The sequence below is a fragment of the Myotis lucifugus genome, unplaced genomic scaffold, assembly GCF_000147115.1.
Source record: "Myotis lucifugus unplaced genomic scaffold, Myoluc2.0 scaffold_64, whole genome shotgun sequence".
NCBI lineage: Eukaryota > Metazoa > Chordata > Mammalia > Chiroptera > Vespertilionidae > Myotis > Myotis lucifugus.
In genome coordinates this window covers 5,754,824-5,779,968 of record NW_005871112.1, presented here as the reverse complement: position 1 = coordinate 5,779,968, position 25,145 = coordinate 5,754,824, and the positions used below count along the sequence as shown (strand labels likewise).

General features: G+C 38.3%; 1 pseudogene; it reads right to left on the bottom strand.

Annotated features, from left to right (window-relative positions):
• Positions 1-2,172: 2,172 nt before the first annotated feature.
• LOC102442144 lies at positions 2,173-8,133 on the bottom strand (annotated as a pseudogene).
• Between the last annotated feature and the right edge of the window lie 17,012 nt (positions 8,134-25,145).

Sequence of the window (25,145 nt, the reverse complement as noted above, 5' to 3'; positions counted from 1 at the left end):
GGTTGACACTTCTATTATAGAGAAAGGGTGAATAGTGATATTAAAATATTTCTTTTAATTAATTTCCTTTCAATGTGCATGAATTCATGCACTGGGCCACTAGTATAAAACTGAAAAGCTTCTTTCTGCAGAGTAAAAGAAACAATCATTTCTCTCAATTTAAATACTTCATTTTGAATTGTTATCCTTTTGACCTCAATATTCCAGTATAACTCAGCTTGCAAGTTTCACTTTATCTTTATAAGTGTGAAAACTAATTTCTGTTAGCCCTGATCCATCAAAAGACTCCATCAGTGCTGAACCAGTCTCTCCACAGTTATCACAAAAGAGATGGAGAGAACACCGACACATTTAGATCCATGCAAAAATTTGGAGTTACAAGAACAACTTTATTTTTAAAATTCGGGAGATTTTCTTTCTATCATTTTAGGTAACATCAAATTTCAGAATAATTCCTTTATGAAGATTTACACAAAATATTCTCTATGTTGGGTAACATTGTAAATTAATTTTTATGTATTTCTACCTAATTTGCTCCATATCTGATAAACTTCTGATGTTTTTGCTCATAAGTTAGTAAAATGTCAACTGTTAACTAGTTGACAAGATATATCATTTGGACAAAGATGCCATAATATTGCTTTAAATGAAATACAGTCATAATGATATTTAGCTTCGAAAACTATTTTTGAGCACACTTTCCTACTGGGTTCATTGAATATCAGAATTTATATTGGCAATGTAACTCTAAGGTAAAAAGTAAAGTGGCCTTCATAAAGTTATTTCTTGTAGCAAGTTACATCAAGGAACTAAGAAAATGGCCTCAAATTACTTCTTTAAAAAATATTTGCAGTCCTTTTATTGATAAAATATAACTGAGATATTTATTTTATACATTTAAATTATCTTGAGATTTGACAATAATATTTAGCTATTGTGTAATCCAGAAATGAAACTATACAAAATAGTTTTAGAAACACATGTATTTCTACCTGCACATACACTTACAAATCATACAAAGATACATATTTATTTTTAAATAAAGGCTTTGAAAAATGAAGCCATTTCACCTAATTACCAAGGTGGGACAAGAAACCTTTCATACAAAAATAAAAATTAAAGTAGAAATAACACTTTCAACTTAGTTTTCTAATGTCTTCAAAATCACATCAATTTTAAAAATCACTACTTTTGAGAATAAAACTATAACTATTCCCCTCCCATTTCTGTTATGCTTATAATAAAACATAAAAAGTACTCTAAAAACAATAAATGCAATTCTTACATTTTAAGCCATTTTAATATAATGGATAGCAATTCAAATCATTTTTACATTTCTACTTAAGTTTATGTTGTACTGGAATTATTTTACATGGAAGGATTAGTATCATGACAATACTTTAGGAGCAGTCTTAGACATCCACATCTACATTAATGGACATTTCAGTTTACTTAAATAAATTTTCTAGTATGCACCAAATTATCTAACACAACAAATCTATAATGCTAATCTGTTTTGAGAGCAGATAGTCAGTATTTACTATTACTGCCTTTTGGAAATATATTGACTTTTTAAAATACTTAAATTAGTCATATTACTTGGTAATAACATTTGAGGAATACATGAAAATTCTTCATTGACTATTGAGTCTCTACTACTTTTTAAACACATTTTTTAATAAAGAGAAAAAGTGTTTATCATTTTAGCCAGTGGAGCAGAATTTTAAGATGAGAAGTAGCAAGGATAATATTTCAATGCTGGTTTCTAAGCTACAAATCTTGTTTGTTATAATAAAAATAACCAATGTTAGAGTCTTTGAAAATCATGATTACAATTAAAAGCTTGGAGCAGCATGATCAAGCTAATGGCAACCTCTTGAATCCCATTTTAAGTTAGTTCTGCTTCCAAATAACACTTTTAAATGGTTTCAAATAACATAGCTGATTAGCTAGCATCAGTCTAGGAATTTTTTTCAATGTTCCGCTGTGTAACTTTTGGCATCAAAAAGGATAGTAAGCACTTTTGCTTTGTGATGAATAAAAAAAAAAAATCAAGTGCTAAAATACCAGTGGTTTCTATAACAGGGTAAATATCCTTATTTAAGTAATGTTCTCCCCAAAATTAAAGTAACATTTTACTTCTCCCTCTGAGAGTTTATTAAGGAAAGGAAATCACAATTTTTTTTTCAGTTGGGCTGAAAAAAACTGCTTCATAAGTTTATATGTTGTAAGCCACTGCTTGAGAGAGAATGCAGTAAATGTAGTTCAGAGATAAACCACTATATAATACTTTTCCAATTCCATGGTATCCATAGACATACTTCTTAGTCTCCCTCACGGTAAGGCACTTTTCAAATTCTGGAAGAACAGTTCCTAATTGCATTAGCCTAGGAGCTACATCAAATGGGTAGGATATTGTCTGTGTTATTACTCCAGCAACACCACCACAAAGTAAGCTTGTGTGAATTTTCAGAACTAAGACATTAGGATTGTCTGGTGAAGGTCTGCCAAGAAGGATGGGCACATGGGAAAGCCCAACACTCTAAGGTACCAAAAGTGAAAAATGAAACACCTACCTATGGAGCCTATCTTAGCTTAGCAGGCATCAGGCCTCTGCAAAATCCAAGGAACCACCTTTCTTTGCATAAATTGTTTTTTAAATGCTTGAATAATTCCTGTGTAAGTGTGTTCCCTTTTCACCCAGAACAGTAGGTGTGCTCTGACCATGTCAAGAGGGTAAATACGGTCCACTGCTATTAACCTGCCATGATCCCACTATTAATCTGTGCACATGACCAGAAGTTCCCAGCTTTGTAGTCATTAACGTTTTATAATGCTCAAACACCATAAACTGGATTGCACCATCAAAATGTGAATCATGCCCAGCTGGTGTGGCTCAGTAGTTGAGCATTGACATGTGAATCATGAGGTCACAGTTAGATTTCTTAGGTCTTATGCCCGGCTTGCAGTCTCAATCCCAAATAGGGGGCATGCAGGAGGCAGCCAATCAATGATTCTCTCTTATCATCTCTCTCTTTCTCTCTCTCTCTCTCTCTCTCTCTCTCTCTCTTCTGTTCTGAAAACAATAAAAATGTATTTGAAAAAGTTCAAATCATCATTGCACCCTTACCTTTATACAATCCAAGGTATCCCTCCTTTTGGGGAACAGCATGCAATGCATAAAATACTCCTAAATGTTTATAATGATGATTGTGAGCTTATAATAAAGATTTTACTCAATCCAAAGAAGCAACTGTTGTTTTAGCACAGCATCTCGCAATACCGCTGGCCAGGAATGAGCCAAGCCAGTGTAAGTCTCTGTCTGCGGTGGGCCCTCTGGCTTCTGCCTCCTGCCACATCACTGGAGGGCAACCCAAGAAGGGGTCAGTGGCTGCCAGGGCCACCACCATCAGGACCAGGGCAGAGTTTGGAGCTTTAGTCTCCAATTTACAATCAAGGGCTGGGACCATGGCCATTGCTGGCACTGACACGGCACCGACAGCCCTGCGGTCGGAGTGGAATCTCAAATCATGTCTCAATTAAAGCCATTATTTACATCAAAATCATTTGATCAAAGTAATAAGTTTCTAATGTCATTATTGAATAATTAATCCCAGATTATCAAGAATGAATATACTCTCTATTCTTTAAATAATTCATAAAGTTCATATTCTTATGTGAAAAATCAATAAGTCTAACTCTTTAACCTAAATAATGATTATTCTATTTTGATACAAGAGTTGGGTTCAAATTAAGAGTTAATCTTGTAGCCCTAACTGGTTTGGCTCAGTGGATAGAGCATTGGCCTGCGGACTGAAGGGTCCCAGGTTTGATTCCAGTCAAGGGCATGTACCTTGGTTGCGGGCACATCCCCAGTAGGGAAGGTGTGCAGGAGGCAGCTGATTGATGTTTCTCTCTCATTGATGTTTCTAACTCTCTATCCCTCTCCCTTCCTCTCTGTAAAAAAAATCAATAAAATATATTTTTTTAAAAAAGAGTTAATCTTGTAGAAGTAAACATTGATGTTCTTTTTCTATGATTCTGGAAGGCAACAAAATACTCCTATTCTTTCCTATTTCTAGTGATCTAATTTATTTCCTTAAATTAAAAATAAATTAAAAATAAAGTATAAAACTGAACCTTATATTAGGCAGATACATAAAATTTAAATAAAAATTGGGTGCTTAATGTATTTCCTATTTTTCTATTATAAATGCAATTCATTCACTCTTTAGTAGATGCTTTTGGATATGTTAGCTTTGCATAGTGAAATTATCAATATTTATGTATTTTTCCAAGTATTATTCAGCATCATAATGAAAGTAAATGCCTACATCTTTATCTTCATGCATTTTGGGGAAAAGCCACTCATGTTATGATGTGGTATGACATATCCACATAAAAATGTGTGTTTCTTAAAGGTAAAAATGAGTGTCCTTAGCAATTAGTCAGAGGTCTTTGTAAACTTATCCGTACTCTGAAAGAATAAATTGAATATACAAATCTATTGCTTAAAGCCACTAGCCCTCTTTTTTTCTTTTCATCAATCCTGCTAGCTGCTTTTTTCCTCTCCAAAACATATTAGATTTGCTTCTATTGTAGAGCCCACATATCAGGACAAAGCACTGCACACACAGCTACACATCATTTTAGGGGAAAAATCCTTAAAAAATAAAACTGCAGTTGCTTTCGTTATGCAGTCCCAGCTTGTGGACTCAAAGCTGGTTGGCAAAGGAGTTCTGGCCCCTGAGAAGAACTTCCCCAGGTGGCTGCCCAGATTTCTGCAGCCTCCGGCCTGTGCCTCTGACCAGGCCTCCGTGGTGGAGGCCACCTGGGGACTGTGAGGGTCTCTGCTTTCAGCGGGCCTGGGTGTTGGTCCCAGCGGGCAAAAAGACATTTCTAATGAATCTAGATCAGCAAAACCTTGCAGCCTTCAAGGATCTGAGAAGGACTTTACTTTTTTCCCCTTTTATTATTATTTTTTTAGAAGCCTCTTCCTCAGCTCCCACATCCCTGAGGTGGAGGAGGCACCAACCCAGTCTGCAGACCTGAACTCTGGCGTTGGATGTGTGCTCCCGTCAGACAAAGGTTGGCAGGTGCCTTCCTAAGGGGATGACATGGGAAGAAGGCCCAAAAAGGTCCAATATAGCAGAAAGGAAAGGGAAGAGAAAAAGCCAGAACAAAGGAAAAAACCTCAAAACTATTTCCAGCCCTGGCCTTTGTTACTCAGTGGTTAGAGCATTGGCCCACACACCAAAAGGGTCACAGATTTGATTCTTGGTCAAGAGCATATACCTGGGTCACAGATTTGATCCCAGGCCCCAGTCAGGGCTCATGTGGGTGGCAACCTAGGGATGTGTCTCTCTCCCATCCATGTCTCTCCCAGTCCCTCCCTTCCTTCCACTTTCTCTAAAAATCAATGGGAAAAAACCCAAAACTATTGCCATAGTTTAGGAAGAAATATGTCCCTGTTTTAGCAAATAAGGCAAAGGAAATTTGTGACTATTTATCATGTTAGTATAAATTACCAAGGAAAAGCTATAAAATTATTTGTAGATCTCCTGTCCTTCCTAAAATTCTTGTCCTGCATTCCCTGAATCAGCTATTAGATGCATCTGTCCCTGCTCCCAGCCACTCAAAGAGCAACATCAGCACTAGGGCCAGGACTGCCTAAGTGGGTGAAGATTTCCACCCTCAGGCAGAGCGCTTTCTGTTCCACATGTGGTTGAGCATTTGGTACATTACAAAGAACACATGAAAATATATTATTGATTTCTATTTCTGGGTATTCTAAAATTTCTAGTTTTTCCTCTGCTACAGTAAATGAAATACAATCTGCTGTAGAGAAATTGAGGTAGCAGTAATTTTGGGAATCATTAAGATTATTCCAGAAGCATAAAATAAAATGTTTTCCTTATTTTGCTGCTTGACTATCTACACACCTTCCCCTCAAAGTTCCCCCAAATTTTCTGGAGGTACAGGATGATAAGAAGCTTTCCCCCCACAAAAACATATTCCTGAACGAAAAGGTAATCTTGTGCAGGATTTTCCTATTTTTGTTCTCATGTATTTTTCATGAGAGATCACAAAATCTGATGTGACATATTATCTTTAACTCATTTTTTATTTTTAAGTAAGAAAATGTTCTTCTACAAGTAATAGCTTACCTTCTCTCCTGTGAATATCCACAGTAACATGGTCAAACCTATATTATGGTGAATATCATTTAAAAACAGTTAACGGACCTTATTTTTCAGAGCAGTTTTAGGTTTATAGAAACAAAGAGCAAAAAGAATAGGGAGCTCCCATATAACTCCTCTCCCACTCCACACAGTTTCCTCTACCATTAACATCTTGTATTAGTGTGACATACTTGTTAAAATCAACGATATATAATTGATACATTGTTATGAACTAAAGTCCAAATTTGGGGTTTACACTTTGTGTTGTATTCGTTGTATTTTGAAAAAAGCATAGTGTCATGCCTTCACCATTATAATATTACTAGAGGCCTGGTGCATGATATTTGTGAACTGGGGGAGGGGGCCCTCTGCCCAGCCTGAACCCTCTCTAATCTGGGACCCCTCAGGGGATGTCTGACTGCTGGTTTAGGCCTGATCCCTAAGCTGGCAGTCGGACATCCCTCTCACAATCCGGGACTGCTGGCTCCCAAGCGCTCGCCTGCCTGACTGCCTGATTGCTCCTAACTTCTTCTGCCTGCCAGCCTGATCACCCCCTAACTACTCCCCTACCAGCCTAATCACCCCCTAACCACTCCCTGCCAGCCTGATCAATGCCTAAATGCCCTCTCCTGCTGGCCCAGTCGCCCCCAACTGCCCTCCCCTGCAGGCCTGGTCCCCCCAAACTGTTCTCCCCTGCTGGCTTGGTCACCCCTAACTGCCCTCCCCTGCTGGCCTGATCACCCACAACTCCCCTCCCCTGCCGGCCATCTGTGGCTTTGGGCGCCGCCTTCTTTGAGGGTGTGGCAGTCAATTAGCATATCCCCTCCTTATTGGCTGTGGGTGCCACCATCTTTGTGATGGTGTGAGGGTCAATTAGCATATTCCCTCTTTATTAGATAAGATACAGAACAGTTTCATTACCCTAAATGTGTCCTGTCCTCCAACTGTACATCTCTTCTACTTTACCCCAAAATTCTGGCAACAAATGATTTTTAAAATTGTCTCTATACATTACCCTTATCCAGAATGTCATGTAGTTGGAATCAGACAGTAAGGAACCTTTTCATATTAGCATTTTTCACTTAGCAATATGCATATAAAGTTCTTCTATGTATTTTTATGGCTTGGTAGCTTAATGCTCTCTATTGCTGAATAAATTACATTATCTGGACCATATCACAGTTTGTTTATCCACTCCCTTATTGGTTGCTTCCAATTGAGGGCACGTAAGAATAAAGCTGACATAAACATTAATGTGCAAGTTATGTGTGCATATAAGATTTTAATGCATTTGTTAGTGATTCCTAGAAACATCTGAAGTGTGCTTGTTGCATCATTTAGTAAGGCCGTTATTTTGTAAGAAACTACCAGCCTATCTCATAAAGCAACTGTTGCATTCCAGGAGCAATGAATGAGAGTTCCTGTTCCACATCCTTGCTAGCATTTGGTATTATAAGTGGTTTTAGATTGTAGTCATTCTAATAGATGCATAGTGGTATCTCTTTGTTTTAAATTATAAATCACTCAGGATATATAATGTCAAACATTTTTTTCACTTACTTATTTGCCATTAATCCATGTTTTTTGGCGAGATGTTTATTCACATGTTATGCCCATTTTTAAATTGGATTGTTTATTTCCTTATTATGTCTTAAGAATTCTTTTTATACTTTGGATACAAGTCCTCTGTCAGATAGGTGTTTTGAAAATATATTCTCCCAGTTCGTAACTTACCTTTTAATTATATTAACAATTTCTTTTTATTTTTCCCAGAGCAGAAGTTTTTTATTTTAATGAAGTGCAGCTTATCAATTTCATCTTTCATTGATCATGCTTTTGGTGTTGTACCTGAAAACAAATCATTGCCAAACCCAAAGTCATCAAGATTATCTTTTATTTTAGCTTCTACGAGCTTTATAGTTTGTGTTGTACATTTAGGTGTATGATCCATTTTGAGTTAGTTTTATTAAGGTCATATTATTTTTAGTATAATTTATTCCTGGTTTTCCTGCTATAATATAAATGATAAGAGAACAGCAACTATTCTCTACTTTAAATTATATCCCAAATACCAACATCAGTAAGTATTTTTAAGGAATAAATGGGAGAAATGATAGCATGAATATGAGTTAATTCTGAAACTATGCTATTTATTCCTAATTATTTAGTTATGTCATTTAATTTTCTTACTTTGAAGTAACTTGAGTAATAAATCACACTATAAGAAATATATCATAAAGGGAAATATATAAAATGCTATAACTTATTTAGTTCCAAGTATTACAGTGTTTTGTTTTTTTCTATGTAATGCTTCTCATTTGAAAATAGGAGGGAAAAAAGAAGTATGCAACTTCTTTTGCAAACAATAATAATTTATAAAGAACAGATATTTACTAGTATAAAAATGCTTATAATATGAAAATCTCCATAAGCTTTTATCTAAAATATTTATAACCTTTTATTTTTAAATAAAAGTGAAATAAAATACAAGTAAAATGCATGTTTGATAGAGGATAATACAATTATCTGGATATTTTAGATATATGTTGCTTACAACGAACAATTAAAGATTTGTGCCAAATGTTGTACATAAATTATGCTTAAACAAGTTCAACCACAATTCTTACAAATTATCCAGGTATACCTATCTTTGGACATGACAAATTAAGTTACACATTTAAGGGGATGGCATTTTTCTATATAAAATTTTTGTATATCAACATGCTTGCTCAGTATTTTAATACACCAACATAGAATTTAAACTGATCTAATGGAAATGCCTTACACTTTAACAATATCATAAAATTGGGTCCAGAAAGCACTTTAGAATGTTCTGAGTAATTGAAACAGGGCTTATATAATTTAAAATGCCCCTGAATGAGACAGTAGAGACCACTTAGAGAACAATTCAGCAGTATATGGCAGCTAGGGGATTGTAGAGTAAACCTGTTTGGAATTGACTTGTAGTAAAATCTGTATGGAATAAAACATGAGAACACTTTATTTTGATATCTAAAAGCAACTAATAATGTAATAAAAATAAATAAGGAGTATAGAATGAAAGATACTCTAAAAAGATAATATTTAAACATTGATTCAAAATCCTACTATTAATTTGTATATTAAATATATACTAAGGAGAAAAATATTTATTCAGTGTTAAGTTTTATTTTAAATTGAAACACCCAATGTATTCATGGTCAATCTAATCCTATATAATAAAGAGGTAATATGCAAATTGACCATCACTCTAACACACAAGATGGCCGCCCACATGTGGTCAAAGATGGCCACCACAAGATGGCGGGCAGGGGAGGGCAGTTGGGAGTGACCAGGCCTGCAGGGGAGGGCAGTTGGGGGTGACCAGGCCTAAACAGATCAGGCCTAAATGGACAGTGGAACATCCCTCTCACAATCCAGGACTGCTGGCTCCCAACTGCTTGCCTGCCTGCCTGCTTGATTGCCCCTAACCACTCCCCTGCCAGCCTGATCGACGCCTAACTGCTCCCCTGCCAGCCCGATTGCCCCTAACTGCCCTCCCCTGCAGGCCTGGTTTCCCCCAACTGCCCTCCCCTGCAGGCCATCTTGTGTCCACATGGGGGCGGCCATCTTGTGTGTTGGAGTGATGGTCAATTTGCATATTTCCTCTTTATTATATAGGATTATGATTTTCTTTTATAATAGAAGATCGCATACAAACACATGCACATTTATATCTATCTATATAAAGAGGAAATATGCAAATTAGGCCCGGGCACCTTCATGGGTCATGACCACAGGAGGAGATTGCGCACGCAGGTGAGGCCCTGAGTGGAGATGGACAGGGACAGGGACGGGGGGCTGACCTGCAGCCTCCGCGGCTGAGCACAGGCCTGGAGAGGAGATGGTGGGCCTGCCTTCTGTGGAAGCAGCGCGGCTCCCTGCAGCGTGCTGCGGTTCCCACTGGCTCCCATGGAAGCAGCAGGCAGCCTACTGCACACAATATCACACGATGTACTACTAGTCCTATCTAATAAAACAGTGATATGCAAATTGACCATCACTCCAACACACAAGATGGCCGGCAGGTGAGGGCAGTTGTGAGTGATCAGTCCTGAAAGGGAGGGCAATAGGGGGCCATCAGGCCTGCAGGGGAGGGCTGGGGGGGACTGGGCCTGCAGAGGAGGACAGCTGGGGGGGACCCAGCCCTGCAGGGGAGGGCAGTTGGGTGGAACCAGGCCTGCGAGGGAGGGAAGTTGGGGTTGACCTGCCCTGCGGGGGAGGGCAGTTGGGGGGAACCAGGCCTGCAGGGTAGGGAAGTGGGGTTGACCTGCCCTGTGGGGGAGGGCAGTTGGGGGGAATCAGGCCTGCGGGGGAGGGCAGTTAGGGTTGACCTGCCCTGCAGGGAAGGGCAGTTAGGGTTGACCTGCCCTGCAGGGGAGGGCAGTTAGGGTTGACCTGCCCTGCAGGGGAGGGCAGTTAGGGTTGACCAGCCCTGCAGGGGAGGGCAGTTGGGGTGGGGGGGGACAAGGCCTGCATTGAGTATCTGCCCCCTGGTGGTCAGTGTGAGTCATAGCGACCAGTCGTTCCACCATTTGGTCCTTTTGCATATTAACCTTTTATTATATAGTATGACAGATACTGAATCAAAGACACTGAAAATTTAGCCTCCAGATGGATTATATCAAGGACTTTCTCCAAACACAAATTATGTGTTTAGATGATAAAATTTGGAACTTTTGAACTGATAAAAATTTTAAATGAGATTTGGGACATTGATAGCATAATGGGGCTGAGACTTGAGGGACTTGGGCATAGGGTGAATGTACTTTGTATGTGAGATAGATGTGAATCTTTAGGGGCCAGAAAGTAGATTGTAGGCTGCATAACATCCCCAGCCACAAAATATGTCCATGTTTTAATCTCTGGAAATGAATATGTTACACACGGGAAAATGGACAATGCAGATTCAATTAAGTTAAGTGCTTTTGAATGGGTGATTATTCTGGATAAACCTTATGGACCCAATGTAATCACCAGAGTCCGTACAAAAGGGCACAGGATGGTCAGAGTTTAGAGAGAGCGCAATGTAACATCAGAAGCAGAGGTCAGAGAGAGTGTGGCATTAAACGTGTTACACCGCTGGCTCTGAAGATAGCAGGTGAACTCTGGTTCATGGAATGCTGGTGGCTTCTAGACTGAAAAAGCAGGGAATCGTATAAACCTCTGGAACAGACACACTCCTTTCTACACCTTGATTTTAGGGCTTTGATATCCAAACAGTAAGGTAAAATTTTTCTGTTGTTTTAAAGCCATGAAATTTGAGGTAATTTGTTTGTAGTAGGAATAACAATGTATACTGTTTGCATCCTGCCAATAGAGTCTAGGGGTGGGAGTTTGAATGTTTCTTTTATTTTATACTCACTCTGACTTTTTCAGACCAAGTTAGCTTATAGTGAGACAATGTTCACAAGGATCTTGTCAGGTGCGCGTAGGTTTCATGTGGGTTTGAACCAATCAGAAAAAAAAAATCTTACCTAAAGATATTTCTAAAATAATACCTTCTCTATTTTTGGATTCTTCTGCTAGATGGATAAAAAAAACACCTTTCAGCTCTTTAGAAGTCCTCTAGTTTGAGTGAGAAGATCTGAGGCACATCCTTCATTTCTTGTGAATGGACTGTGATGTTTTTTTACCTTTCAGTAGTTTCAGTTTGTACAGGAACACACTTGACTTTTTTCTGTACATCACTTTTGGAAACAGTGTATTAATTTTACCACATTTTGCCATCTCTGTAGGTTTTGAATTTCTCAAATTATCAAGTCTTCCTCTGCTTGATTTGTTTTGTTTGTTTTTTAGCTCAACAGTTATTCTCTCAATTTATCTCCCCCCTCCCATATCCTATATAATAAAAACCTAATATGCAAATTGTCCCCTCAACCGGGAGTTCTACCGGGAGTTCAACCACTTGCTATGACATGCGCTGACCACCAGGGGGCAGCGCAGAATATGGTTGGCGTTGGCGACACAGTGCTGGCAGTGGGCGGCAGTGGAGGCACTCCAGACCCTAATGGGCCCTGACCAGAGTGGGACCAGGGCAGGATGGTGGAGCAGGTGAGTGGGTGGTGCTAGGCCAAGGAGGTTTTGAGACACTGGTTTCCAGGTGGGGGACCATCACCCTGCCGATCCGATTGCAGGGCAACAAGCAGAGGCAGTGGGGGGTGGGGCTGCTGCCCAGCTCCCTCAGCGCCTTTGAGCCTTGACGGCGGCAGCAGTGGGCAGTGGAGGGGGGCAGTGGTGCCATCGGCGGGGCGATAGAGCCCCACAGGCAGTGACCAGTGGCAGTGGCAGAGGGGTAGGGAAGGCAGCCAAGGGAAGGGAGGGAGTACCCGGCTGGCAGTCGGCAGCCACTAGGGACTCTACCAGTGCATGATTTTTGTGCACTGGGCCTCTAGTTTTACTATAAGCAGCAAGAAGAAACCAGGCCACATCTATAACATTTTGCTTGGAAATCTCCCCAGTTAAATATCTAAGTTAATTGTTATAAATTATGATTTCTACATAAATGGATGAGACAGGTGTTCTAAACTTTCTTCCACTACATAACAAGGATTCTTCTACCTCCAATTTCCAATAACATGCTACTTATTTCCTTGTGAGTCCTCAACAATGTCTCTAATTATATTTCTCCTAACAGTTTGTTCAAGGAAATCTAAGTTTTTTATCATGCAGCTTAAATTCTCCCAGTCTCCACCCACCGACCACTTACAAAGAAACTCCCATATGTTTAAGATATTCATTAAGACAATACTTATTTCAGGCACCAACATTTGAGTTAATTTTCCAGAGTGTGCAGCAAGTTCCCACAAACTTAGCAGCTTGCAACTATACTGATTTATTATCTTACCGTTCTGTCAGTCATAAGTCTGATGGAGTTGGTGGGGGTTCTCTGCTTACCACTCACAGAAGGCTAAAGTCAAATTATCATCTGGGCTAGGCTCTTATCTGGACACTATGGGGACGAAGCATCACCCAAGCTCATTAAGACTATTGGAATAATCCAGTTCCTTGTGGCTGTAGGTATGAAATATTATTTCTTTGCTGGCTCTCCCTTATGGTTTGGTCTGCATCTGTGAGCTGTCTGCATTTGTTCTTGTGAAACTACCTTCTTTTCAGAATAGCAAAATGCAGTGAATCCTTTGCACACTTCTAACGTCTCTGACTTCTGTCACCAGCCAGAGAAAACTCACTACTTCTGAAGGAATCGTGTAATTGGATTAGACTCACTGACGAATCTGTGTTTTGCCATATAATACAATATAAGCACAGGGCTAATACCACAGGGCAAAAACCACGGGGCCATCTTAAAACTTTACCTGTCACATACATTAATTTTTAATTCAATTATTTGTTTAGTGAGTACCTCTTGGAAAGCATGATTTTAAATATGTTAAAGTTAAAATGTTAGGACAGTTGATCTTCATGGTAGTTACCTGATTAGATGCCTGAAAGAAAATCTTCATAATCAATTGATTCAAACTCACTAGTTTTCAGTTTCTCCAACATAAATGATTCAAACTCACTAGTTTTCAGTTTCTCCAACATAAATGAGCTTTACTGAGTATTATAGACTATACATTTCTCTACCCCAATGACTCAGTCTTTCCATAAAAGGACAAATAGCCTTTAAGTTAGAACACAGGATACAGAAAGCAATTTATTCTATTTTTTTATTTCATAGAGAAAGGGAGAGGGAGATAGAAATATCAATGATGAGAGAGAACCATTGATCGGCTGCCTCCTGCAAGCCTCCTACTGGGGATCCAGCCCGCAACCTGGGCATGTGCCCTTGACCGGAATCAGGTTTGATTCCGGTCAAGGGCATGTACCTCGGTTGTAGGTACATCCCCAGTGGGGGGTGTGCAGGAGGCAGCTGATTGATGTTTCTCTCTCATCAATGTTTCTAACTCTCTATCCCTCTCCTTTCCTCTCTGTTAAAAAATCAATTATATATATATAATGTTAATTTCAGGGAGAGAGAGAGAGAGAGAGAGAGAGAGAGAGAGAGAGAGAGAGAGACAACCCTGGGCATGTGTCCTGACTAGGAATTGAACCATAATCTCCTGGTACATAGGTCCATGCTCAACCACTGAGCCACACCAACTAGACTATATGGTATACTGCAATGATATTTTCCCCCCTCTCATAATCTATTTCAAACTGTGATTGATTTACCATTTAAGAAATTGAGAATCCTGGCAAAAAAAATGCAATAATTATGTCATGAGTGATACTTGCTTTGTATTGCATTTCTGTTTCTTATATCCTGATTCATGATTCTAGTTAATTGATGATATAATATTGACTTTCTGTGACTGAATTAGAATAAAATCTTTCCTAAGAGAAAACTCTATAATGTGTTCTGATTACCTGATGACACCCTAAAAAACTTGTAAAATACCGTGTCAATTCTGTTGTGAGAAGACAGCCTTAGAATTAACTAATACACATACATACACATTCATATACATATATCTTTTCACAATATTAAATTTTAAAAGGTAAAATAATAAACTTAGGAAAAGCATAAAATACATGTTATTAGAACCTGAACTAGAGTGAATTAAGAGATGAAGAATTTGCTTATCACTTGTCTTCTGCTGAGAAAAGAATAAAATATATTTTACAATACAACTACAGACATTTTTAATCTATAAGAAAACAGAAAGTCTCAACTCCTCAAAAGTAATCTGAAAAGAGATATGTTTGAAAAATATCAGAAGGAAGTGTTAGAGATCTTGAAAGTAGTGGAAATTGGTGTGGTCTAGTCTCCTGTGAAATTGAGCAATGCATATTCCTCAGCTTACAAAGATGAAGAAAATAGATCAATACCAGTTTGAACCCAAAGTCAGCAGTGCTATCAGGCTAGGAGAGTAAACACAATACATTATGCTGTTTCAATGTGAACAAACTCCTCTTAGTTATGAGGAGTTTTAATAAAATTTCAACTAGAAATAAAAAATGAACAACTGTAATTCAAGGTATAAGAGAATTACAAGATAGAGGTATTCATTTGAAGGAACATCTTTTCAATTTGGATTTTATAAAAATTTTGCCACTTAAAACCTTGAGACTTCTGAGAAACTGTAAAGAGACTAAACCACTTTGGGCAGTTTTTAGATGATTTTCTTGTGTAAAAAAAGAAAAAGAAAAATTAGAATACTTAGTAAGCAAGTCATTCATGAAAACTACTCTTCAGAAACCACATTTATATTCTCACTAGAATAATAACATATAGCTCCACGTGCTCTTTGTTAGAGTTCCTTTCTTCAAAAGAAACAAGTGAGAGAATGCAAATGCAAGCCCCAAAATGAGTGATAATATTTGTAGAACATATAACGGATAAGCGTCTAATATTCAAAATAAGATAATGATAGTGTGCAAATCAAGAAAGGCAGACACCTGATTGAAAAATAACCAAGAGACTAGAAGACTTAGCCGAAGAATAAATAAAGACACTCAACTACATTAACACCATGTGAATGCACACTCAGAAACAATGAGACACAGCTGCACATTAACTTAATAGTTAGAGGAAGAAGACTGGCCAAGCTAAGTGTATTTATGCTGTATAATATTATTATACATCAAAGAAAAGTCAATTAACTACAGATATAAACACCATAGGTAGCAAACTTAGTCAATAAAGCCAAATTAAAAGATATGTACATTACATAATATCTTTATATAAAGTCCTGTATCAACAAAAAATATATATATATATATTAATTAGAATTCAACACAAGGGTACATTAGAAAAAATAAAACTGCACCTTTCTCTATTTTAAAATATTAATTATTAATAAATTTAAAGCATCATCAAATAACCCATAGAGTCACTTTGTTCATTTCTCTTCTTTTAGGAAAGAATACAACCAATTAACCTCAAGAAAACAATACTTCATGGCTATTGCACATACTGCAAATAAATAAATGTACATTAGAAATTTCCTCTAAATATTATCTAGAATGCTCACTGAGATGTACCAGTGAAATAATAAATACACTTTCAGTGAAAACATTGAAACAACCTTCTAAACTTTATTTTTCTTCTTAGGTTAACCTATCTATGCCACCAGAAGAGAAAACAAATATATTTTTATTTCAACTTGACAAGTACCAGCTGTTCTACCAAAATTTAGTGACTTCTAGAATAGTGCTCATAATTTTATATTTTTAGAGTCTATATTACAAAAAAGTTGTCAACATGGATTTTTAGTCTAAGAGGGAGAATCAACTTCAAGCTCTAGCTTTGGCCCTTTTGTTTGTTTTCATTATTGATTAAGGTATTACATATGGGTCCTTATCCCCCCATGGCCCCACCCCCCACTCATGGCCTCACTCTCCCCCCCCCCCCGGTGTCTGTGTCCATTGGTTAGGCTTATATGCATGCATACAAGTCCTTTGGTTGATCTCCCCCCCCTTACCCCCACCCTCTCCTACCTTCCCTCTGAGGTTTGACGGTCTGATCAATGTTTCTCTGTCTCTGTTTTTGTTCATCAGTTTATGTTGTTCATTATATTCCACAAATGAGTGAGATCATGTGATATTTATCTTTCTCCAATTGACTTATTTTGCTTAGCATAATGCTCTCCAGGTCCATCCATGCTGTTGCAAATGTTAGGAGTTCCTTCCTTTTTACAGCAGCATTGTATTCCATTATGTAGATGTACCACAGGTTTTTAATCCACTCATCTGCTGATGGACACTTAGGCTGTTTCCAAATCTTGGCTATTGTAAATTGTGCTGCTATGAACATAGGGGTGCATATATCCTTTCTGATTGGTGTTTCTAGTTTCTTGGGATATATATTATTTGGCTAGGTTGCCTCACCATCATAAGTCTCTTTACTGGCAAAGAACTCATTGTATTAAAACAAATCTTTTTATGGTTTCTGTGCAGTCCATGAAATAATGCAAATAAAGCACTTCTCGATCTCAATATTCATGGCACATTGAAAATGCTCAATAAATATAATAACATTGATTTAAAATTAGAATGGATCATTAATAATGAAATATAAAAGCACTAAATAGAAATATCAGTGGAAATCTGCTTATCACAAAATTATACTATGCTATATATAATTAGTTTGTACTTCTCTCTTGAGTAGATCAAATATTTTGGGTTCCTTTTTCTAAGATTCCATTGTGTTAAATTCCTTTTTGATTAAAACACATTGAATTGCAGGTGATACATGAGTGACTTAGTAATCAGTACCAGACATTGTTACAAACAGCTAAGCCTCAAGGAGGAACTTTGGGAATTGGCTCTGACCTCCATTAGGTTTAAAGGCAATGACAATTAAACTTACATTAGATAATAGAACTATAGTTAAATAAGATTATATAGGTTTAAAGTGTACATTTCTATGACACAAGATAGACTGAAATGGTGGTTGTTTTTGTTTTAAAAAATAGTTACAATGTGGGTGTGAAGAAGATTATGCCAGGAACATGTGGGCTACTTTGCTCATCCTCATAGTACTGTCACTCTAGTCATAAAGTTAATAAAAAAATTATAACAACCCAATGTAAGCAAGATCACTGAAGTCTAAGATAATCCTAAATGAGTATATGAGCTGTGCTACAAGGTATAAAACACTGAGAACCCAAGGTGCATCCTGGTAATTAACAGAAAGAGTTGAGAACAGAAGCTATTACCTGAGTGGCCAGATTATTATGACCACCTGACATTTGTAGGCAAATTAGCCGTACACTGCATCATATGGGATATGGAAGCCAAAGGTCTGTTCGAACACCTTTGCTGTCTGCAGTTACCAAGATAAAACGTCTCCAATTCACATAGGAACACAAGGATTGGACAGTCGAGCATTGGAAAAAAGTCATGTGGTCCGATGAATCACGTTTCCAGTTGCATCATGCAGATGGCAGAGTGAGAATTTGGCGGAAACAGCATGAAAGCATGTACCCCACATGCATGAGTACAACCCTTTAAGCTGCTGGGCACAGTGTTATGGTTTGGGGCATGTTTTCCTGGCATGATTTGGGCCCTTTAATTCGTGTGGAACAACATCTGAATAGCACAACATACCTAAGTATCATTGCTGATCAAGTTCATCCTATCATGTTGATGGCTTATCCCAATGGAGATGGCTTCTTCCAACAAGACAATGAGCCATGCCACAGTGCTCATATTGTGCAGGAGTGCTTTCAAGAACATGAGGGACACTTTACCTTGCTTAGGTGGCCCCCACAATCACCAGATCTCAATCCAATTGAGCATTTGTGGGACAAAGTTAAAAGAGCCATCAGGTATCTGGTTCCCCAACCATCAAATCTCACAGAATTGGACAATGCTATTCATCAGGCATGGTGTCAGATTCCTCGCATCACTTTTCAACATCTCAATGCCAAGAAGAATCGCCGCAGTATTGAAGGCAATAGGTGGCCCAACTAAGTACTGATGGGGTGGTCATAATAATCTGGCCACTCAGTGTATGTGTGTGTGTGTGTATGTATGTATATATATGTATGTATGTATATATATGTATATACATATGTATGTATATGTATATACATATATGTATACATATGTATATATATGTATGTGTGCATATGTATGTGTATATATATATATATATATAAAATCTCCCATGTTCAAAGGCTGTTAAATCACATTGTTTACCCATATCTTCAGAAAAAATCACTTCTACTGTCATGGTAAGCAACCTTCTTTCCTATTTATAATGGTCTGGCCTGAAATTATAGCTAATTTGCCTACAAATGTCAGGTGGTCATAATAATCTGGACACTCAGTGTATAAGCATAGGGGGAATTAATATGTGAAGAATGATGGCAGAAGGTTTTTGCTCATTTAACTACAGTTTAGTGACAAGACAAAGAAATAAGGGCAGTTAGCTACCCATAATTTTTCCCTTGCTCTGTGGGTCTCAGATTCACATTCATCTTTCTATTGCTGTTAGTTTTGAGTTAAGTTCTGCCCATGGGAGACATTCCTGTGTGATTGAAAGAGGGAGAAAGAGAGAAATCATGGGTTTTCTCTCTTGCTTTTTTGCTCTGGCAGGGACTGTGTTTATAAAAAGGAGGAACTGAAAGCACATATAAATGATCTCGCACAAATTTATGAACATATCTCACACAGGATATTTAATAACATAAATATCTCATAGTACAAAATAAAGTACTATTAAATTAAAGATGGCAAAAAATTAATAAAATCTGATAATGTATGATTTATGCCAAAAATCTGGTCATGTTACAATAATGTAGTCTGTTGTTTTTAATGTAACTATTAAAATATAATTTGGAGACATTTTTATTATGTTAACAGGTGACACTAAATTGCTCTTTGAAAAGAAAATTGCAATTAATTACTTGGGATACAAGATGAAACTTCAAGTTTGGGTGCTTGTAGAACTACAAGGTACCAGAAAAGGAAGACAAGTTTTAATGGTTGGTTAGCCTGCGTGGGGATTTCAATTCAGAAAGATTTGCTTCAGAGTCAGATAAAATAGACAGAAGCCCCTCAGGAAGTTTTCAAAATTCTGGACCCTCTGATACTGTGGTATTGTATGGTATTAACATCAATTTTACTTTGTGTTTCTGGGCCAAGTTTATATATAGACTATAAATCCCCTTGGCTGATCCTGAATCAGTTGAACAAAGGTGCAATTACCACCTATATATCAAATTAAATCAAAACCCTAGAACTCATGGACACAGAGGCTGATGATAAATTGATTTGAATCATCTTAAGTCTGAAGACATTTTTTAAAAATATATTTTATTGATTTTTTACAGAGAGGAAGGGAGAGGGGTAGAGAGTTAGAAACATCAATGAGAGAGAAACATCGATCAGCTGCCTCCTGCACACCCCCCACTGGGGATGTGGCCGCAACCAAGGTACATGCCCTTGACTGGAATTGAACCTGGGACCCTTCAGTCTGCAGGCCGACGCTCTATCCACTGAGCCAAACCGGTTAGGGCTGAAGACATTTTTACAATCTGCTTTTGGATTAGTTTAATTGGCTTAGGGTTAAGTGATCTTACATGTATACATGTCATATAAACCTGTCAGTATACAAATCTGTGGACTATGCACAGTTGGAGAGTTCATTTTAGACAAAAATTATGCTTAATATAGAAGGAATTTTTTTAAAATTAATATTCAAATATGTATCAAATTGTACATTTTCAACATTTTATTGAGGCACAAATGAAGTTTATATCAGATAAGCATGGGCTGGCTTGAATATCCCACTTGCTTCAAGTGCCAAGATAAAATCGCCTGGAGATCTGGACCCCACTCTGTGAGTGGTGATTACACAAACACTGCCTCATCTCTAGGGGCTACAAAATGTCAGAAACTAGCAATATTCTTGGATAGTGCAATGTCAGGGAATAGGAGGAGAGTTTTAAATCTCGTTCAACAGGCACCAGCAGAGGAGTTTCACTCCTGGAGGCAATATCGTGGAAGAAAGAGATTGATAAAGAGTTTCTGGTCCTGCTACTGGTAGTTAAATGTTGTTGTATCAAGGTTGCCAATGGCTCAGAACCCTGGCAGATTGCCTCGTAAAAATAAAGGAGTCTTCTCTACTATGGAAAGGAGTTAGTCAATTTTTTGACCATAAAACTACACTTAGGAGAAACAATATCTGGATATATGAGATTAGACATAATTTTACAACAAACAACAAATAAAATTATTTTAAATATAGTATGGTAAAACAGACTGGCTTTGAATAATTGAATACTGGAGCAGTTTGAACTGGACTTTATAACAGAAACTCAGTTTTCCTGAAAGAACTGAGAAGCCCTTAACTTCTCAGTGTTATCAAAATCATATTAGCACTAGAAAAAAGGTAAATCTTTTTGTAGTGAACCAATGGACTCCCTTACATTTCAGTTCTGAGAAAATGGCATTGCATTTGAGATATAGCAAAAGAGAAGTAGCTGTCCTGAGATGAGAAGTAGAAAAACTTAATCATAAAGTCATAGGTGAAACAAAGTGGAATATTTGCGGTTCTGGAAGATAACAAGTATGTCCAATGCTTGGTGAGCAAGAAGAGGTACAGAATAAGGTTGAAAAGTAGGCTGGGGACTGATCCTGCCAGCAGTTAGGTTTAGTATTTAATGAACGCCACTGAAAGATTTTAAGTAGGAAAGCTGACATCATCAATACTTGAAGTTGGGGGTAAGGAATGAAGAACTCACTAGATGGAATAGTGATGATGAGAAGACTACAAAGCAGGCGGTACTTGTCTCAGAGAAGCTGGCATACTTATAAAAGAGAGGTAACTGGAGTGCCAACATTCCACACCTTCAGAGCTTTAAGTGTTGAAGAGTTGGGGATCTCTTATAAAGCAGACAGCAGGGAAGTAATATGTCTTCAGGAAACAATCAGTTTTAAACTGAGATAAAGTGGTAAAGGGATAGGGAAGTTTTCAGATAACATAGTGTCATACCATCCAAAAATCATAGTTGCCTTATTTGAAAAGTAAAAATGTCAAAATCACAATTCAGGTAAAATAACAATGAATAAAACACTGTTCCCAGTATACCATAGAGATGTTACACAATAACTTCCTCTCTTCAACTCATTCTGTTGAGTGTTAGCATATGTCATCTTCACCTGGTTATTGCAACACAGTCAATGCAAAAAAGACCTACACTCTGTCAATATTATAAGATAAGGATGCTTAGCAGATGTGTATAGTGCTGGTACCTGAACTAGGAAATAATCTGATCATTTAATCTTGGAATTTTATACCTAACTAGAGGCCTGGTGCATGAAATTCATGCACGGGTGGGAGGAGGGTACTTCAGCCTGGCCTGCACCCTCTTGCAGCCCAGGACTCCACAGGGGATGTCCTCCTGCCGGCTTAGGCCCTCTCCCCACGAAATGGGCCTAAGCCAGCAAGTGGACATCCCTTTTGCAGTCTGGTACCCCTCGCTCCTTACTGCCCACCTGCTCACTGCTCCTTACCACTCAGCTCACTGCTCCTTAGCACTACCGTGGAGGAGGGAGAGGCTCCTCTGCTGTGCTTGCCAGCCTTAAGCTGGGCTTCTGGATGAGTGGTGCTCCCCCTGTGGGAGTGCACTGACCACCGGGGGTAGCTCCTGCATTGAGCATCTGCCCCCTGGTGGTCAGTGCACATCATAGTGACCGGTCGTTCTGGTCGTTCCACCGTAACTGTTGCTTAGGCTTTTATTATATAGATTTTCAGAAAGATAAGGTGAGAAGTCACACACAGCATTCCTGTTGGCCTTCTTTTTATCCTTTTCACAGCTATGGAATAAAAAAAATGTAAATAGATGTCTTAGGGCTTCTGGGAGACTTCAGAGAAACCAGTATAATCAGGCAGTGGATAGAGTAAAACATAGGTACATTTAAGTCTGCTTCCATTTTATTCTCTTCTACTAATTTTGCAAATCTGTTATCTGAATTTGTTTTGAATTGATTATAATTTTCAAATTTCTTATTTAGAATTTCATGATGGTGTCTCTGTTTAACCCAATTCCAAGTAGAGGGAGCAGTACTTCTGCTAACTGGCATATGACCCTTGAGAGCGTAAATTGTCTTTGAGCCATTTTCCCCCTAAAAGCATAAAATAAAATTTGTAACTAATATAATGAATAGTTCTTAATTTGAAAGAAATTAATTTTAGTATGTTATTCTGAAATAAGCTTGGAAATTATCTTTGTTGACATGGCACTGGCTAAACAACATGTATCCTCAGAAATAAATGTGCAATTTAAACAGAATAATTATAACATAACTAATTTCCAGTGGAGACTACAGCAATGCCACACTAGGGAAACATGCTTAGATATATTAATCATGTAACAATGCCAACCAACAAAATTACAATTTCAAACGTTGCAGCACATTTAAAGTAGCTTCATTTTAGTTGTGGAACTAAATTTTTCTTGTTCAAATCTGTCCCATCTTACTTGATGAACTTATCCCCTCTCTCAATGTAAATAGCCCCCCGGTTTACAAATGAGATATTGATTTATGTTTAATCAAGGATTAATGATTGCTTCAGTTAAAATGCTTTAATTAACATAATTAATTGAGAATTTTATGGTCTACTAAAAATCCCCAAGATTCAAATTCTGTGCTGCCAAAATGTAATAGAAATGATTTTTTTGTGAAGGGCCTCCGCCTGAGGATTCCATTAATTCTTTAGGGTCTATATCTGTCCAAAACCGTTCTACCTAAGGGTGTGATAAAGACTCCATTGCATGCTTTGATTTATTCCTCTGGTGTGTTTTATTTCTTTAGCATCAATTTTAGTATTGCAATTAGTAGAAGTACACTGAGATCTCTGATGAGATGGTATATAAATTAAAACAGATGATCAAGCATACTACAGCATCGATTTGTAAGCATAACTTTAGAAAGTTTTATATATTGAATAAATTAAAGCAGATCCTTGTCAGATTACCCTATATAATAAAAGGCTAATATGCAAATAGACCCATTGGCGGTACAACCGAACAATCAGTCTTACGACGTGCTCTGACCACCAGGGGGCGTGTGTAGAACATGGTGGGTGTTGGCTGTGGTGGGATGGTGGAGCAGGTGAGTGGGGGCACCAGACCAAGGCGAGGCACCGGTCGCTGTCATCGGGGCAAGCCTCTGGTGGTTACTAAAAATTCTTTGCTCCTGCATGCCGCAGTCCCGCCTGGCACTTGCACCTGCTGCTGGCGCTGGTCCTGCTCGCACCCACTGCCAGTGCCAGCCCCACTCACACCTGCAGCTGGCACTGGAGCCACCGCTTGCACCCAGTGCTGGTGCCCGGCACCATTCCCAATCACTCAGCACCATCAGCTGGTGCAAGCTGTGGCTGCAGGCCCTTATCACCAATGAGGGTTTCTCCACTTCCCCCCACTTCTGCTGGCCCCACTCGCACCCACTGCTGGCACTGACCCCAATCACTCTGTGCCGTCAGTGGGTGCAAGCGGGGCCAGTGCAGCCAGCAAGTGGGAGCGGCAGTGGTGGGAGCAGGGCTGCTGGCAGACGAGGGCAGGGAGCTGTGGTGGGAGGGGCTGGGTGGGGTCCCGGAAGATGGGCAGAGACCCGCCCCTGTGCCTACTGCAGCATCACAGCCCACAGTTCCTTTAAAGGTGCATGAATTTTTGCACTGAGCCCCTATATGCATAATAATTTCCTCGTTCTATCTCTCTGAAAATTTCTAGTAAAAATAAATGATTGGTACATAGAATTTCTGAGTAATATTATGTTGCTGTGCTTTATTGTTGTGGCATGTCCAGTTTATGAAAGAAGTTTTTAAAATCATTATCTCACAAATTATTTTTAACAGCTGCTTTTGTACACTTTTTAAAAACACACACACACACACACACACACACACATACATTCTCATCTAAATAGATAGCAATAGCCCTAACTGGTTTGGCTCAGTGGATAGAGCGTCCGCCTGTGGACTGAAAGGCCCCAGGTTCGATTCCGATCAAGGGCATGTACCTTGGTTGCGGGCACCTCCCCAGTAGGAGATGTGCAGGAGGCAGCTGATTGATGTTTCTCTTTCATTGATGTTTCTAACTCTCTATCCCTCTCCCTTCCTCTCTGTAAAAAATCAATAAAATATATTTTTTAAAAAATAGATAGCAATAATATCATCCTTGTTTCTCATTGATAATTTCCAAATCATTAATTCCTGCTTTTTGAAAAATTACTTCTTTTTAATAACATCTGCTCCACCTGAAAAATGCCACTACTCCATCTTATCCACCCTTTTCTTGATGCCCTATGTTGAATTTGTGGTGATTTACCCTCCTTGAATGATAAATTTTGTTCTTGACTCAAATCTTTTTCTCTTTTCTCTAATTAGGCATTACTATTAGTGATTTCATACACTAAGAAAAATGAACATGATAAATCATCCAAAATCCTGAATTCTGTTTCTTTGCT